The 15,301-nt window shown below is 39.4% G+C and overlaps 1 protein-coding gene across 3 annotated transcripts in view; it reads left to right on the top strand.

The window, feature by feature from the left end:
- The window catches only part of RNF2 (ring finger protein 2), a 58,139-nt gene that overhangs the window by 17,334 nt on the left and 25,504 nt on the right, over nt 1-15,301 (top strand). Inside the window, exon 1 of one of the 3 annotated variants that reach the window (XM_054447216.2) lies at nt 10,104-10,213. The exons of 1 other annotated variant lie outside the window; for it this stretch is intronic. The gene's annotated coding sequence lies outside the window, so the exon portion shown is untranslated. Of the gene's footprint in view, nt 1-10,103; nt 10,214-14,855; nt 14,969-15,301 lie in introns of those variants that run through there. One more of the 3 variants, XM_063648105.1, reaches the window with a different exon arrangement.

Here is a 15,301-nt window from a genome sequence, read left to right as displayed (position 1 = left end):
AGCTGTGAAAAGATACTGTTTCACTCATGATTGAGGCTTGCCAATTAAAACAACAAAGAAGTATCATTTCCCTCCCACTTATCAGATTGGGCAGGGTTTTTTAAAAAAATGTTGCTCTTCCCTAATTGGTAGGCATGTATATTGGTATAATGATTTAGAAGTATTTGTCAGAATAAAAAAATGTACTTGCCCTTTGATCCAGTAATTCCGCTTCTAGGAATTTGTCCTGGGCAACTTTTTGCCAAGGGTAACTTCTTATTGTTAAAGTTAGCAAAATATACACTAAACTGGTACGTAAATGAGTGAATTCTGAGCAATGTCTTTATTTGGGGAAGTACCATTTGAAAATGCCAGATATTTCTTAGGTCACTGAAACAGTAATTTTTACACAGAATACGTAGAATAGTGATTCTCAAAACTGGCTGCACGTAAAAACCATTTGGCTGGCTTTTAAACTGGGGGTGGATGAGGGGTAAAAGCTACTGATTCAGTGAGTCTGAAATGCAACCTTGGTATCAGAATTGTTTAAAAGCCCTCCAGATGAAAGATGATTCCTTATATATAGCCAGATTTGAGAACTACTTCTCTAGAGGAAGACTCTTTTCCTGTGAGTGCATTTAGTTTTATTTTGGCAGAAGATAAGACTATTGAGCAAATAACCTGAAGTACGCATTTTTTGTCACCTTCTCCCACTCTTACTATCTTCTGGTAATTAGGGTTCAACTGGTGTATAAGTTTCATATAGTTGCTGTAACAAATTACCAAAGTGTAGTGATTTGAAACAGCACAAACTTACTATTTTACAGTTCTGGCAGTAAGAAGTCCAAAATGAGTCTTATGGGATTGAAATCAAGGTGTTGGAAGGTCTGTGACGTTTCTGGAATCTCTAGGGGAGAATTCATTTTCTTTCATTTTCTAACTTCTGGAGGTTACCGGCATTCTAATTTGCAGCCCCTTCTTCCATCTTAAGGCCAGCTTCCCAGTGTCTTAGATTGCTCTCCGGACTACTATCCTGGCCTACTTCATCACAGCTTCTTTGACTCTGCTTCTCACATCACATCGCTTTGTCTGCCTCTTAAGGACCTTTGCAATTACATTGTGCCAAACCTGGATAATCCAGGGTAATCTCCCCGTCTTAAGAGCTGTAATTTAATCGTATTGGCAAAGTCCATTTTGCCATGTAAGGTTAACATGCACAAATTCTGGGGATTAGGACGTGGACACCTTTGGGGACCTATTATTCACACTGCCATAGTTAGAGACTTAATTCAGAAGGGCATTTAAAATTAACAAATGGAATATTTTAATCTGTCTTAAATTTATATCATATTCTAGCCCTAAATAAATTAGCTTCTATATAGTAAGTTATGATTAATGTTTATTACCTCAGGAACAATCTTCAATTTCTACTTTATTCTTAGGAATGCAGGTTGGATAGGATAGGGTAGCTAGTCTTAGTGCAACAATAATAATAGCTGTTGTTTATTCTTCATAGAATCCTACTGAATAGGTACTTTATTTCAACACTGGCAGGATTTCATACTCCGATTTTTTTGGTAATGCTTTGGATAGTCTAGATGGTCTCCAATTTACAGTGGTTTGACTTACGATTTTTCAACTTTACAGTGGTACAAAAGCAATATGCATTCAGCATGCTCCTTGACTTGTGATGGCGCTGCATCTGGATAACCCATCTTAAATTGAAAACATTGAAAGTTGAAAACACTTTAAGCTTATATTTTCAACTACTATGGTTTCACTTTAGACTTAAGATATTTTCAATTTTTGATAGGTTTATTGGGATGTAACCCTATGTAGGTCAACAAGCATCTTTATTGTTATCTTAACAATATTTTGTCTTCAAATCCATGAACATGGGATGTCTTTCCATTTATTTATGTCTGTAATGCCTTTCAGAATGTTTTGTAATTTTCAGTATACAAGTCTTGTGCCTCCTTGGCTAAGTTTATTCCTAAGCATTATTATTTTATGTTATTGTATATGGAATTTTTTTAAATTTCCTTTTCAGGTTGTTCATTGTTAGTGTATATGAATGAAACTGATTGTTTTTTTTCTTGCAACTTTGCTGAATTCATTTATTCAGCTTTTTACAGTTTTGTGTGTATGTGTGGAGTCTTTAGGGCTTTCTGCATATAAGATCATGTTGAGAGATGAAGCCAGCTGGACTTCTGGGTCGGGTGGGAACTTGGAGAACTTTTCTGTCTAGCTAAAGGATTGTAAAATGCCCCAATCAGTACTCTGTAAAAACGCACCAATCAGCCCTCTGTGTCTAGCTAAAGGATTGTAAATGTGCCAGTCAGCACTCTAAAAAATGCACCAATCAGTGCTCTGTGTCTAGCTAAAGGATTGTAAATGCACCAGTCAGTACTCTGAAAAAATGGACCAATCAGCTCTCTGTAAAATGGACCAATCAGCAGGATGTGGGCAGGGCCAAATAAGGGAATAAAAGCTGGCCACTGGAGCCTCCAGTGGCAACCTGCTCTGGTCCGCTTCCGTGCTGTGGTAGCTTTGTTGTTTTGCCCCTCACAATAAATCTTGCTGCTGCTCACTCTTTGGGTCAGCACTACTACCTTTATGAGCTGTGACACTCACCGTCAGGGTCCGTGGCTTCATTCCTGAAGTCAGCCAGACCATGAACCCACTGGGAGGGCCAAACAACTCCAGATGCGCCACCTTTAAGAGCTGTAACACTCACTGTGAAGGTCCACAGCTTCACTCCTGAAGTCAGCGAGACCACTAACTCACTGGAAGGAAGAAACTCCTAGACACCTCTGAAGGAATAAACTCCAGACACACCATCTTTAAGAGCTGTGACACTCAACGGTGAAGTTCTGCGGCTTCGTTCTTGAAGTCAGCGAGAGCAAGAAACCCCTGGAAGGAATAAACTCTGGACACGATGTCATCTACAAAAATATTATTTTACTTCCTTTACAATTTGGATGCCTTTTATTTCTGTTTCCTTTTTTTTTCCCTACTTGCTCTGGCAAGAACTTCCACTAGTATGTTGAATAGAAGTGATAAAAATACTACTTTCTGCTTTACTATCTCTTTTTTTTTTAGTATCAACATCTACACAACCACAAGCTTAGGAGTCCTTTTCTTTCCTTCCTTTCTCATTTCCTATATCCCATGTATTGTTATTTTTGAGCTCTGCCTTTTCTAATTTATTCTTATTAACAGCTCTACTGTAGGCCTTTCTCATCTCTTCTTCAGATTATTACACAGATTAGGATTCTTGATTTTCTCAGATCCATCCTTTAGTGTTGCCAAAGGTGATCTCTTCGTCATTGCACTGTGGATCTTTCTTGACACCTTTGTATTGCATACTAGGCCTCACTGATCTAGTTCACATTTAAATTCTTCAGCCTCACCCTGTGCTGAGGCTGTACTCCCTACCTTCTTTTCCACTCATTTATTAGTGAACTACTTGGAGTTTCCCAGACATGCCATGCCGAGTGTACCTTTCCTTATTATGTTGGTCCTTCAGGACTGCTTTCTTTCCTCGCTTGGTTAACTTTCACTTCACCTTAAATTCCTCCAGGAATGAGTCTCTTTCTCCAGGAAACATTTTCTGATTTCTGCTCTCCCATTTGACTGCTTATTTATGCTTTCTTAGCATTTATCAAATCATATTGAAAACATGTTCAAGGATTGTCTGCCTCAGTAGCCAATACATTGTTAGAGGGTCTCATTTTCTATCACGTGATGGCTCAATAAATGTTTCCTAAGTTGTTGAACTCAACTGGTTTTCATTATGGATCTGTTAGCTTCTAATATGGGTAGGCAAAGGGACAGAAAGAAAATAAGGCTGCTGCTGTTATAATTAGTGTTGACTCATATTAGACCTTGATAGGTGTATCTTGAAACCTTAAAAACAGATTAAATTGGGCTATTAAAGTATCTATGTCTGTGGTGGGGGCAGGGGTAGTAGTAGTGTTAGAGGAGATGAGATAGTGATTGATGGCTGATGGGAGAAATGTGTTAGGAAGCACAGATCACACTAAATTATCTAGATCTGCATTTTAAGGGAAGCTTTAAAAATCTCAAAAACATTTCTTTTCCTTGTAACACAACTTAGTTATAGAGAGTCTAGAAATGTTAAGTTTATTACTAGTATTCAAAAACTTAAGACCGGATAATGGAGATTTGGCAAATTACCTTTAAGTGCTTTCTATTGTATGTTCCATATTGTGGAAAAGATACAATCAAATTAGGAATTGGTATTGCCTCTTTAAATAAAGAAGCTATTAGGTTACCAAGAGTAATTTAGATGAGTATTCCAGATGTTTAGTAGAGTGACAAGCTTTTCAATAAAGAACACTTTGTGTCTTTAGAAGCTTACAGAAATTAGTGTGTGTCTTACAGCTGTAGTTTTAGATTGAACCGCGGAAAGTGGTTTTTATGAGGTGTTACCGCAGGCAGTGTTACGATGGCAGTTGGATTGCTTACTCAGAATTTATTATTGCTCCCTGGTTTGCCTAGTCTTGAGTAAATTTCTAAAATATAACACCTGTATCCTGTAAGCAAGCATTGCTTTGATTAAGAAAGAAATTATTTGCTCATTTACATGTTGTGTAATATAACATAAAAGGAAAAGAAAAATGCTAAAGATTGAGAGAGTTAATTTGATGTAACCTTTATTTTACTGTGTTCAGAAGGGGCAGTAACTATGAGAGAAAAAGATATCTCATTAAAAGAGAGAGAAGGCATCTTAGTTTTTCTTTGTTTCATAGTGCTTAGGGAAGTGTATGTCAAACAAATGAAAAAAATGCTTTGTAGGGAAATGGAATAATTAAGTAATTTAAAAGTATCCTTTTTTTTTTTTTTTTTTTTTTTGAGACGGAGTCTTGCTCTGTCGCGCAGGCTGGAGTGCAGTGGTGCAATCTCGGCTCTCGGCAACCTCTGCCTCCCGGGTTCAAGCGATTCTCCTACCTCAGCTGCTCCAGTAGCTGGGACTACAGGCGCCTGCCACCACGCCCAGCTAATTTTTGTATTTTTAATACAGATGGGGTTTTACCGTGTTGGCCAGGATGGTCTTGAGCTCTTGACCTCATGATTTGCCCGCCTTGGCCTTCCAAAGTGCTGGGATTACAGGCATGAGCCACAGAGCCCGGCCTTTTTTTTTTTTTTGAGACGGAGTCTTGCCCTGTTGCCCACGCTGGAGTGCAATGGTGTGATCTCGGCTCACTGCAACCTCTGCCTCCCAGGTTCAAGCGATTCTCCTGCCTCAGCCTCCCGTAAAGTGGTTACATTTTCTGAAATGTATTTCACATTTGTTTAAAAACAAATTAAGGAAACAGTATGTATGCAGGATAAAGACTTAAGTGTTGTCTGTGGGTAGTTGGTTATATTCATTGGCGGGTTATAGTCACTCTTAACCTTTGGTCAGTGTGGTAGGCTGAAAAATGTCCCCCAAAAGATATCTACATTCTGGTCTCTGGAACCTGTAAATGTTAATTTACTTCGAAAAAGGGTCTTTGTATGTGTAATTAAGTTAATGGTATTGAGATGAGATTGTCCTGGATTATCCAGGTAGGCGTTAAATGTTACCACATGTAACTTTATAAGAGAAGGGGCAGAGAGAGATTACAGCCACAGAAGAGCATGAAGCAGTGTGACCACAGAGGCAGATTGGAGTGATATGGTCACAAGCCAAGGCATACTGGCATTTGCCCCAACCTCAAAGAGGTAAGGAACAGATTCTCCCCTAGGGCCTCTGGAAGCCAAGTGCAATCCTGCCAGTACTTTGATTTTGGCCCAGTGATATTGAATTAGGACTTCTGGACTTCAGAACTGTGAGAGAATAAATTACTCTTGTTATAAGCCTTCAAATTTGTGATAATGTTACAGTAGCCATAGAAAACTAATACAGCAATCATTGTTCAAAATGTAAATGGACATTTCTGAGTAACTCAGTTTACCTAAACTCTTTCTCCTTTTGGGGAGTATAATTTATAGCTCACTCATATTAAACTATAGCTTTATTTCAGGTACTCTCTATAGACCAGAAAATTTTTACGATTAAAGCAGCTGGTAAACATTTTTAGGTGCAGAACTCTTGACAGTTTTGCTCAAAATGTTATATTTAAAGTTCCTTTTTTGAGAAAAATGTTCTATCCAATCTGGAAGCTCCCTTATTGCTGCCTTCTCCCTCATAACTACTCTGGTAAGAGTACAATTCAGGCTCCTAAAATTTTACAACACAGTGTAAGCTCTTTTGCCTGTTAATCTGCTATTTATTATGAATTCCTCTTTCACCTATACTATTGAAAATATACATTTGGCTGGGTGAGTGGCTCATGCCTGTAATCCCAGCACTTTGCAAGGCCAAGGCTGGCAGATTGCTTAAGCCCAGGAGTTCGAAACTAGTCTGGGCAACATGGTGAAACCCCATCTCTACAAAAAATACACACAAAAAACAACTTGGCATGGTGGTGCATGCCTGTAGTCTCAGCTACTTGGGAGGCTGAGACGGGAGGATTTCCTGAGCCCAGGAGGTCAAGGCTGTGGTGAGCCATGATTGCATCACTGCACTTCAGCCAGGGTGATAAGAGTGAGACCCTGTCTTAAAAAAAAAAAACAAAAAAGACATACAGAAAATACACATTTGAGGCTATTTATCTAAGAGTTGAGGTATGAGTTCACAGTGATCTAGCACATGCTAGGGTCTCACTTGAGACTTTGGTTTATTGAGAGTCTGACCAAAGAGTAAAGGCCATGTATTTTCTGTATACTTTAGCCCTATACTCTTAATCATCAGACATTAGTGTGCCTAGTCTATAATATCTTAATCCTCTCAAAGATTGGGTATGTGTTTGGAGCTAGGGAGGAGGGTAATCCAAGAAACATTTTATAAATAATTTGCTAATTTCTAATGAAATTTAAGCCAGAAATATCTCTGTTCAGTATATTTCTTTTTCCCTTAAGCTTCCAGGAACCGAATATTTAGCCACATACAGATTACTAACAGTTGACAACTAATAAAGAAATCTGCCCTTTCTGGCAAATTTTGTTCGTTATAGAATAAGCCTTAAATGAGTAGTCTTGAATCAGCCATTGATTTTCTACTTATGAGGCACATTAACCAAAGATTTTAGTACTTTCAGTATTTTCTTCTCTAAAATAACTTATTCTTCCGACAGAGTATTAATGTAAAATTCTCGGTAAGTTGGGGGTAGCTAAATAATTTTCTCCCTGGTCTTTTACATGTTAGGGGACTAGGAAATAGAAATGCTTCTTCAAATTGAAATAATAGAGAAGATGATATCACCTGGTTTATGACTGTCATGTATGGAATATGCCAGGTACTTCATATGAATATCTCATTCAGTTTTGCTAGTGAACCTGAAAATTTTTATCACTTTGCAGATTAAAAAAAAAAAAAAAGCAGATTAAAAAAAAAAGCTTTAAGAGGTTGAGAAATTTGCCTATGAATCCACAGCTAGTGACTGGTAGAGCAAGGATGCAAATCCAAGCTGATCCAGTTCCAAAGATCATTTACTGTGCTTTCTGACTGTCTCATTTGTTGTTTTATAACATAAAGGGATCCCTAAAATAGTTCTCTGCCTTTACTCTGGGGGAATTTATGGTTTAATGGATCCGTTTTTACTTGAATGGTCTTGGGAACAAATGTATGGCCCAGTCAGAGGATTATTTGAGAGCCTTGGGATCTCAAAGAATTGAATGGGAACCTCAATTAGTATTATCCTCAGTTTTTTTCACATGAACCTTATTCTTTGCTACGTCTAACTGCTGTAGACTGCAGTATTTTTTCTTTTTTTTTTGAGATGGAGTCTTGCTCTGTCGCCCAGGCTGGAGTGCAGTGGCGTGATCTCAGCTCACTGCAAGCTCCGCCTCCCGGGTTCACACCATTCTCCTGCTTCAGCCTCCCGAGTAGCTGGGACTACAGGTGCCCGCCACCTCGCCGGCTCATTTTTTTGTTTTTAGTAGAGACTGGGTTTCACCGTGTTAGCCAGGATGGTCTCAATCTCCTGACCTCGTGATCCGCCTGCCTCGGCCTCCCAAAGTACTTGGGATTACAGGCATGAGCCACTGCGCCCGGCCAGACTGCAGTATTTTTATTCCCTCAACTAACTTAAGGATTGTAGCTTAAGAGTGGGATAGAAATGGTGTTTTAGGGAACCTCTGCATAAGTATACTTTGTTTGCCAAGTAATACAAAGTAAGTATTTATGTGGAAATAATGTTATGATTACTGGCAGGTACCTCCTTAGACTAGTCTTCAGAATATTAACCTGTAATATAATTGAACTAGTATACAAATGCAGATTTTCCAATAGTTCAAACACGTTACTTAATTTTTTTTTTTTTTTTTTTTTGAGATGGAGTCTCGCTCTGTCGCCAGGCTGGAGTGCAGTGGCCTGGAGTGCAATGGCACGATCTCGGCCCACTGCAACCTCTGCCTCCCGGGTTCAAGTGATTCTCCTGCCTTAGCCTCCCAAGTAGCTTGGACTACAAGTGTGCACCACCACGCCCAGCTAATTTTTTTATTTTTAGTAGAGACAGCGTTTCACCATGTTGGTCAGGATGATCTTGATCTCTTGACCTCATGATCCGCCTGCCTCAGCCTCTCAAAGTGCTAAGATTACAGACGTGAGCCACCGTGCCCGGCCAGGTATATGTTTTTAATGGAAAAATGTAGAATGAAAATTTTAGTTTCTAGTTGGGGATTTAAAATTTTAGTTTCTAGTAGACATACAATTTCTGGAGCAGGGACAGAGTAATTATTACAGCAATAACTGCACCAGTTCTCCTCTGCTCTAGTTCTTCCCCAGGACAATGTGATGAGAACGGGATATTCGTTTGATATGTGAGGAACCAGAAAATATTAATCTGGAAACTTGTATATATGTTGTTCAACCCCCGCTCCTGAGAGAGGGAGATAGACCTTTGCTTCCTAATATAAATCTTAATCCTTAGAGCAGAAGGTGGAGGAGGAACCTAGGTTCTTTATCTTTGGAATATAAATCAATGTTTGGGGTGAGGAGGGAGATCAGATTAGTTTCGGAATTTACAGCCCCTGGAATGTCTCCATAGTCTGAGGTTTCATCCTCCTTGAAATGTAAACACATAGCACCAGAGAGGTAAGTCTCTTACTGTCTATTGTTATATTTAAATTTCCAGTTTTGTCATTTGAAGGATAGATTTCTTTGCTAAGAAATAACCTGACCATGCAGAAATGTGGAAAATATTTTCTCTTCATATAGAAAATAAACTAACTGTTAAATCTTTCTTTTCTCTTACCCTTTCCCATGTTTTGGCTTGGGGTTTTTTTTGTGCCAAAGTTCTTTATTTGAAGTGATGGTACAAATGAAAGAATTTAAGTGGGTATTTTGGTACGACTTACAGAACAGTTAGGATAACCAAACATGCATGCCTTGCCCTGGTTACCAGGGAAGTCACCCCCATTGGCTATGGGGAAGTGAGCCTAAGGATTCGCTCATCGTTGTTAACCAAAAAGTGACTTAAGGCAGGTCTCTGTCATTAGAGATTTATTTAACCAAAGTTGAGGATGTACCCTGGAAAAAAAAACAGTCACAGGAGCATCAGTGACCTGTGCTTTTTCCAAAGGGGGTTGGGGGAACTTGATTATTTAAAGGGGAAAAAGCAAGCAGGAGGAATAAAGGAGGGAGGGTAGGCAGTGAGGCAAATGGTTACATTCTTATGAGGCTCTGGTTAGCCTCAGTAAATCTATATTTTACATATGAAAAGAGGGAGTAGAGGAAAAAGTCAATTACGAATTCATCTCAGGGTAGGCCAAGGATGATTTCTGGTTTTTATCCTTGTCTTCTACCTGTGAAGATAAGCTGGTAATTGACATTGTTAAGGTGAGCTTCAACATAACTCAGTTTCCGGGCTAGTTTATAGGGAAGATATGTATCCTGAAAGATTTAGATTAAGATGAGGGAAGCCATCTTGGGAGATATGTGGCCCTCTATTGTTGTGGGAACGTGGCTTATGGACGAGGCTACATATGTCTTGGTTGTGAAATTACAGCTATCTGTTTGGGAACAAGAGGAAAGCAGTATTGTCTTTACATCATTACTGTCTTCCAGGGTGTACTTGTCAAAGAGTTACTCTGCCATGCTAGATTCAGACCCACCTCCCCGCCAATCTTGGACAAGTTGAACATGGTCACCCAGTTCTTTGATAGATTTCACCTGCTCATTCAGGTAATGCATCTCAATGAAGTCACACAGTGTGTGTGGTTTTGTCAATGGCCAGTTCATGCATTTTCAGTAGTGACTGATTCATGCTTTTTTCCAAGTATAATACATGCTCCATTGTCTTCAACCTGCCCTCCCATTCATTATGGTCTGGTTTCTTGATATCCCGAAGGAATATTAGGCCTCTCTGTTGGTTGTACAGCTCTGTCACTTTCTCATTGTATTTTCTCTCCTCATGACATTGGTGAAGAAATGTCATGGCAAAGCCATATCATTGTGGACAAAGTAAGACATGAATAGGTAGATGTGGAGACAAAACTCGAGATGAATCTGGCAGTTGATGGTCATGGTGGTAGGGGCTGCTGTCATCATGGGAGGTGGCTAAGAGGTAGCACTGAAGTGGTGGCAGGAGCCTTGGGGCTGTTAGAGGGTGCTGTGAGGAGGTAGCAGGGGGCTGACTCTGAGCTGCTGGCTAGGGTGGGGGTTCCAAGCACAGTTGAAGCAATAAACCAAGGTGACTGTGAAGAATATCTGGACTCCCATGTTGAGGGGTTTTTGGTTTTTTTTTTAGGCGTGAAAATGTGAAATGTTGAGGTTGCCTAATTTGAACTCCTGTTTTTATTTATTCATCACCATTGATGAGTTCTTAAGCAAATATTTATTGAATGACTACTGTGTGCCAGGTACAGTGCAAGGTATTGGGGATATTGTGGTAAATAAGATATAACTACTCTTAAAAATCTTAGAGGCTATAAAAGTGCTATGGTTAAGAAAAGAGAGAACATGAGATAAAGAATTACAAGGTTAGAATTTCTTTAGAATGCATGAGGGAGCTAGCTATGGGAAAATCTTGGGGGGAAGAAATCATTCCTTTCCAAGCAGAAGGACAAGCTAGTGGAAGGACTCTAAAATGAGAATGATCTTTGCAAGACTGATGAAGAGAAAGATGGCAGATGTGGCTAAAACATACTGAACAGCTCATGCCTGTAATCCCAGCAGTTTGGGAGGCTGAGGCGGGCGGATCATGAGGTCAGGAGATTGAGACCATCCTGGCTAACACAGTGAAACCCCATCTCTACTAAAAATACAAAAAATCAGGCGGGCATAGTGGCACTCACCTGTAGTCCCAGCTACTTGGGAGTCTGAGGCAGGAGAATCGCTTGAACCCACGAGACGGGAGTTGCAGTGAGCCGAGATTGTGCCACTGCACTCCAGTCTGGGCAACAGAATGAGACTCTGTCTCAAAAAAACACAAAAAAACATAGTGAACAGAACTCAGAATGACATGTGTTTAGGTTGTTTAGATTTCTTTTTTAATTGCTTAAATAGGATGAAATTACACATTTTGCTCTACAACTTGCTTTTTTTTTTACTTAATGTGTGTTGTGTACATATATTGAGTTCTGTGTCAGTGTTTATAGCTACGTAGTATTCTATACTATGGACATTTCCTAATTAGCCATTTTTCTATTGACATAGACTTTTATGGATTTTTTGCTACTACAAATAATGCTGTGATGACCATCCTTATGTACATGCTTATTCTATCCCTGTATGATAATTTGTGCTGGGTAAATTTCTTTTTATTTTTAATTTTTAAAAATTTTTTTGCTGGGTAAATTTATTAAGAGAGTTATTACAATGTCAAAACTTAGGAGCCATTTGACAGACACAGGCTGCTTTGAGAGGTGAGGATTCAGCTAAGACAGTAGAGTGAGTGTTATTCTTTTATTCAGCCAAAGAGCAGAGATACTTAGCAATTTTTAGAGAGTATTCCAGTCTGTTGTTTTAGTGTATTCTGTTTCATTGGCATCTATTTTTCAGATACGGTCTTTTGATCTACAGCAGTTAATTTTGTGAGTTTTTTAAAAGGATACATAAATGTGATTGTTTTATAGTTTAAGGTACCTGTGTATGTTAAAATGCATATTATACTGTGGTTCTAAGGGCTGATGTGTCTACTGTTACTTATAAGGAATGCAGGTAAGATAATTACATCAGCCAGTACATTTTTATTTTATGTCAGTCAAAGATAATAAAAAGGGAAGTGCATCTACTTCTGTAATCTGTTTCTTCTCACAACATTTCTGACACTAAATATGTGGTTTTTTGCTACACTAACAATTCTCCAACTCTTTAGTCACCAACTGGGTGTCCAACAATTGATTCAGTTCAGTGGTAACACTACTCAGAGTGAGTGCCAGGCCCCACACATTAAGGGATCAGTCCCACAAGAGACTGCCTCCACTTCAGATGCCATTAAGCCCCATGCCTCATGTACTTCTGACCAATTGGCTATAAGTTGAGGATTTCCACAATCCCCTTCTCAGGTTTGATAATTTGCTAGAATGGCTCACAGAACTCAGAAAAGCATTTTACTTACATTTATCAGTTTATTATAAAGGACATTATAAAAGATACAGCATATTAAGAGGTAGAGAGAGTGAGGTCCATTGGGGTTCCAACCGTAGGAGCTCCTGTCCTATGGAGTTAGAGTGTATCACCCTTCTGGCACCCTGACCTTCCACGAATTCCATCATTTAAAAATTTAATGGAGATTCCATTACATGGACATGACTGGTTAAATCATTGGCTATTGGTAATTAGCTGGATCTCCAAACTCTTTTCCCTCCTTAGTGGTAGGGGTAGGATGGAACGGTAGGGGTAGGATGGAATGGTAGGGGTAGGATGGGACTGAATGTTCTGGCCCTCTAATCTTGTGGTTGGTTCTCCTGGAAACCAGTCCCTGTCCTGAATCTATCTAGGGGCCCACCTAGAGTAATCATATTAGCATAAACTCAGGTATGGTTGAAAGGGGCTTACTATGAATAAGAAAAATGGCTCCTCTCACCCTTATGACTCAGGGATTCCAAAGGTTTTAGATGATCTGTGCCAGGAACCAAGGACTAAGACCAAATACAAAGAAAAAAAAGACCGGATACAGTCTGCCTTCTTGTATCAGTGGTTTCAACCAACTACAGATTGAAAATATTAGGGGAAAAAAATGGTATGGTTGCATCTGAACGTGTACAGATTTTTTTCCTCTTGTCATTATTCTCTAAACAATACCATATAACAATTATTTACATAGCGTTTACATTGTATTGAGTATTGTAAGTAATCCAGAGATGATTTAAAGTACACAGGAGGGTATGTGTAAGTTATATGCAAATGCTGTGTCTTTTTATATAAGGGACTTGAGTATCCATGGATTTTGGTATCTGGGGGGCGGGGTCAGAGGGTGTCCTGGAACCAATCCCCCTTGGATACTGAGGGATGTCTATATATATTTCTCTCTCTCTCTGTCTCTGTGTGTGTGTGTGTGTGTGTGTGTGTGTGTGTGTGTTATTTATTTATTTTTAAGATAGAGCCTTGCTCTGTCGCCCAGGCTGGAGTGAGTGGCGTGATCTCAGCTCACTGCAACCTCCACCTTCCGGGTTCAAGCCATTCTCCTGCCCTAGCCTCCCTAGTAGCTGGATTACAGGCACCTATCACCACACCTGGCTAATTTTTTTATTTTTAGTAGAGATGGGTTTTTGCCATGTTGGCCAGGCTGGTTTCGAACTTCTGACCTCAGGTGATCCCCCCGCCTCGGCCTCCCAAAGTGCTGGGATTACAGACATGAGCCACTGTATTGTGTATTTCTTACAGCATGTCCATAGAGATTCTGTAATGGCCCCATATAGCTTGATTCAACCATTTTCCATTTCAAGAAATACATTCCTTATGCTAAATACTGTAATTATGCCTTAACTGCCAAATTGTTCTGTTCCCCAGAACTTTGCCAATGGTTTGACAATTCCTGTTTCTGCACACACTTTTAAACACTAGTGTTCTTGCATTGCTGTGTAACTCCCTGAGACCGGATAATTTATAGAGAAAAGAGGTTTAATTGGCTCAAGGTTCTGCAAGGCTGTACAGGAAGCATGGCTGGGGAGGCCTCAGGAAACTTTTACATTCGTGGTGGAAGGTGAAGGGTGAGCAGGCAGGTCCTACGTGTCTGGAGCAGGAGGAAGAGAGAGCAGAGGGAGATACTAGACAGTTTTAAACAATCAGCTCTTGCGAGAACTCATTATCACAAGAACAGCAAGGGGGAAATCCACTCCCATGATCCAGTCACCTCCCACCAGGCCCCTTCTCCAACACTGGGGATCATAATTCCGCATGAGATTTGGGCGAGGCCACAAATCTTAAACCATATCAACTAAATATTAGTCATCTTAATCTTTGTCAGTATCACTGACAAAAAATAGAGCCTATGTAGAATGCATTGTTTTGATTTGCAATTTACTGATTATTAGTGAAGTTTAGCACAATTTAATTTTATTGGTTATGTATTCAGTTAATTACTCATTTTGCTTATATTGAGTTGTCTTTTAAATTGATTTGATGTAGTACTCAGTATATATTATCGTTATTGGCCTTTGTTAATTTACATATGTTGCACATATTTTCTTCCTAGCTATTGCTTATCTTTTAAATTTGCTCATGGTGTCTCTAGTTGATTTTGTATGCAGGATTTAAAATTTTGTGAGGTGAAATATGAACCTTTCAGTCTTCTGGGTATTGTATCTTGCTTTTAGGCTGCCCTTCTTTTCTTCTAGATCTTTTATGGGTTTTTTTTTTTTTTTTTTTTGAGACAGAGTCTCATTCTGTCGCCCAAGCTGGAGTGCAGTGGTGCGATCCTGGCTCACTGCAACCTCTGTCTCCTGGCTTCAAGTGATTCTCCTGCCTCAGACTCCCAAGTAGCTGGGACTACAGGTGCGTGCCACCGTGCTTGGCTAATTTTTTGTATTTTTAGTAGAGACGGGATTTCACCGTGTTAGCCAGGATGGTCTCGATCTCCTGACCTTGTGATCCACCTGCCTCGGCCTCCCAAAGTGCTGGGATTACAGGGGTGAGCCACTGCGCCCGGCCTTATTTTATGGGTTTTTTTTATGTTAATCCTTCCAGAATTTTAAAATTCATTTATTTGTTTAGGTATCTGATTTATTTGAAAAGGGTTTAAATTTTTTTTTTGGTCATCCCTCTGATTTTAAAATACCCTAAATTCACATATCTGTTTTTGAGCCATTTGTTTTGTTATATTGATCT

This window comes from Pongo pygmaeus, chromosome 1 (assembly GCF_028885625.2).
Source record: "Pongo pygmaeus isolate AG05252 chromosome 1, NHGRI_mPonPyg2-v2.0_pri, whole genome shotgun sequence".
Lineage (NCBI taxonomy): Eukaryota > Metazoa > Chordata > Mammalia > Primates > Hominidae > Pongo > Pongo pygmaeus.
The sequence above is the reverse complement of the archived record's forward strand: the minus strand, read 5'-3'. Positions and strand labels throughout refer to the sequence as shown.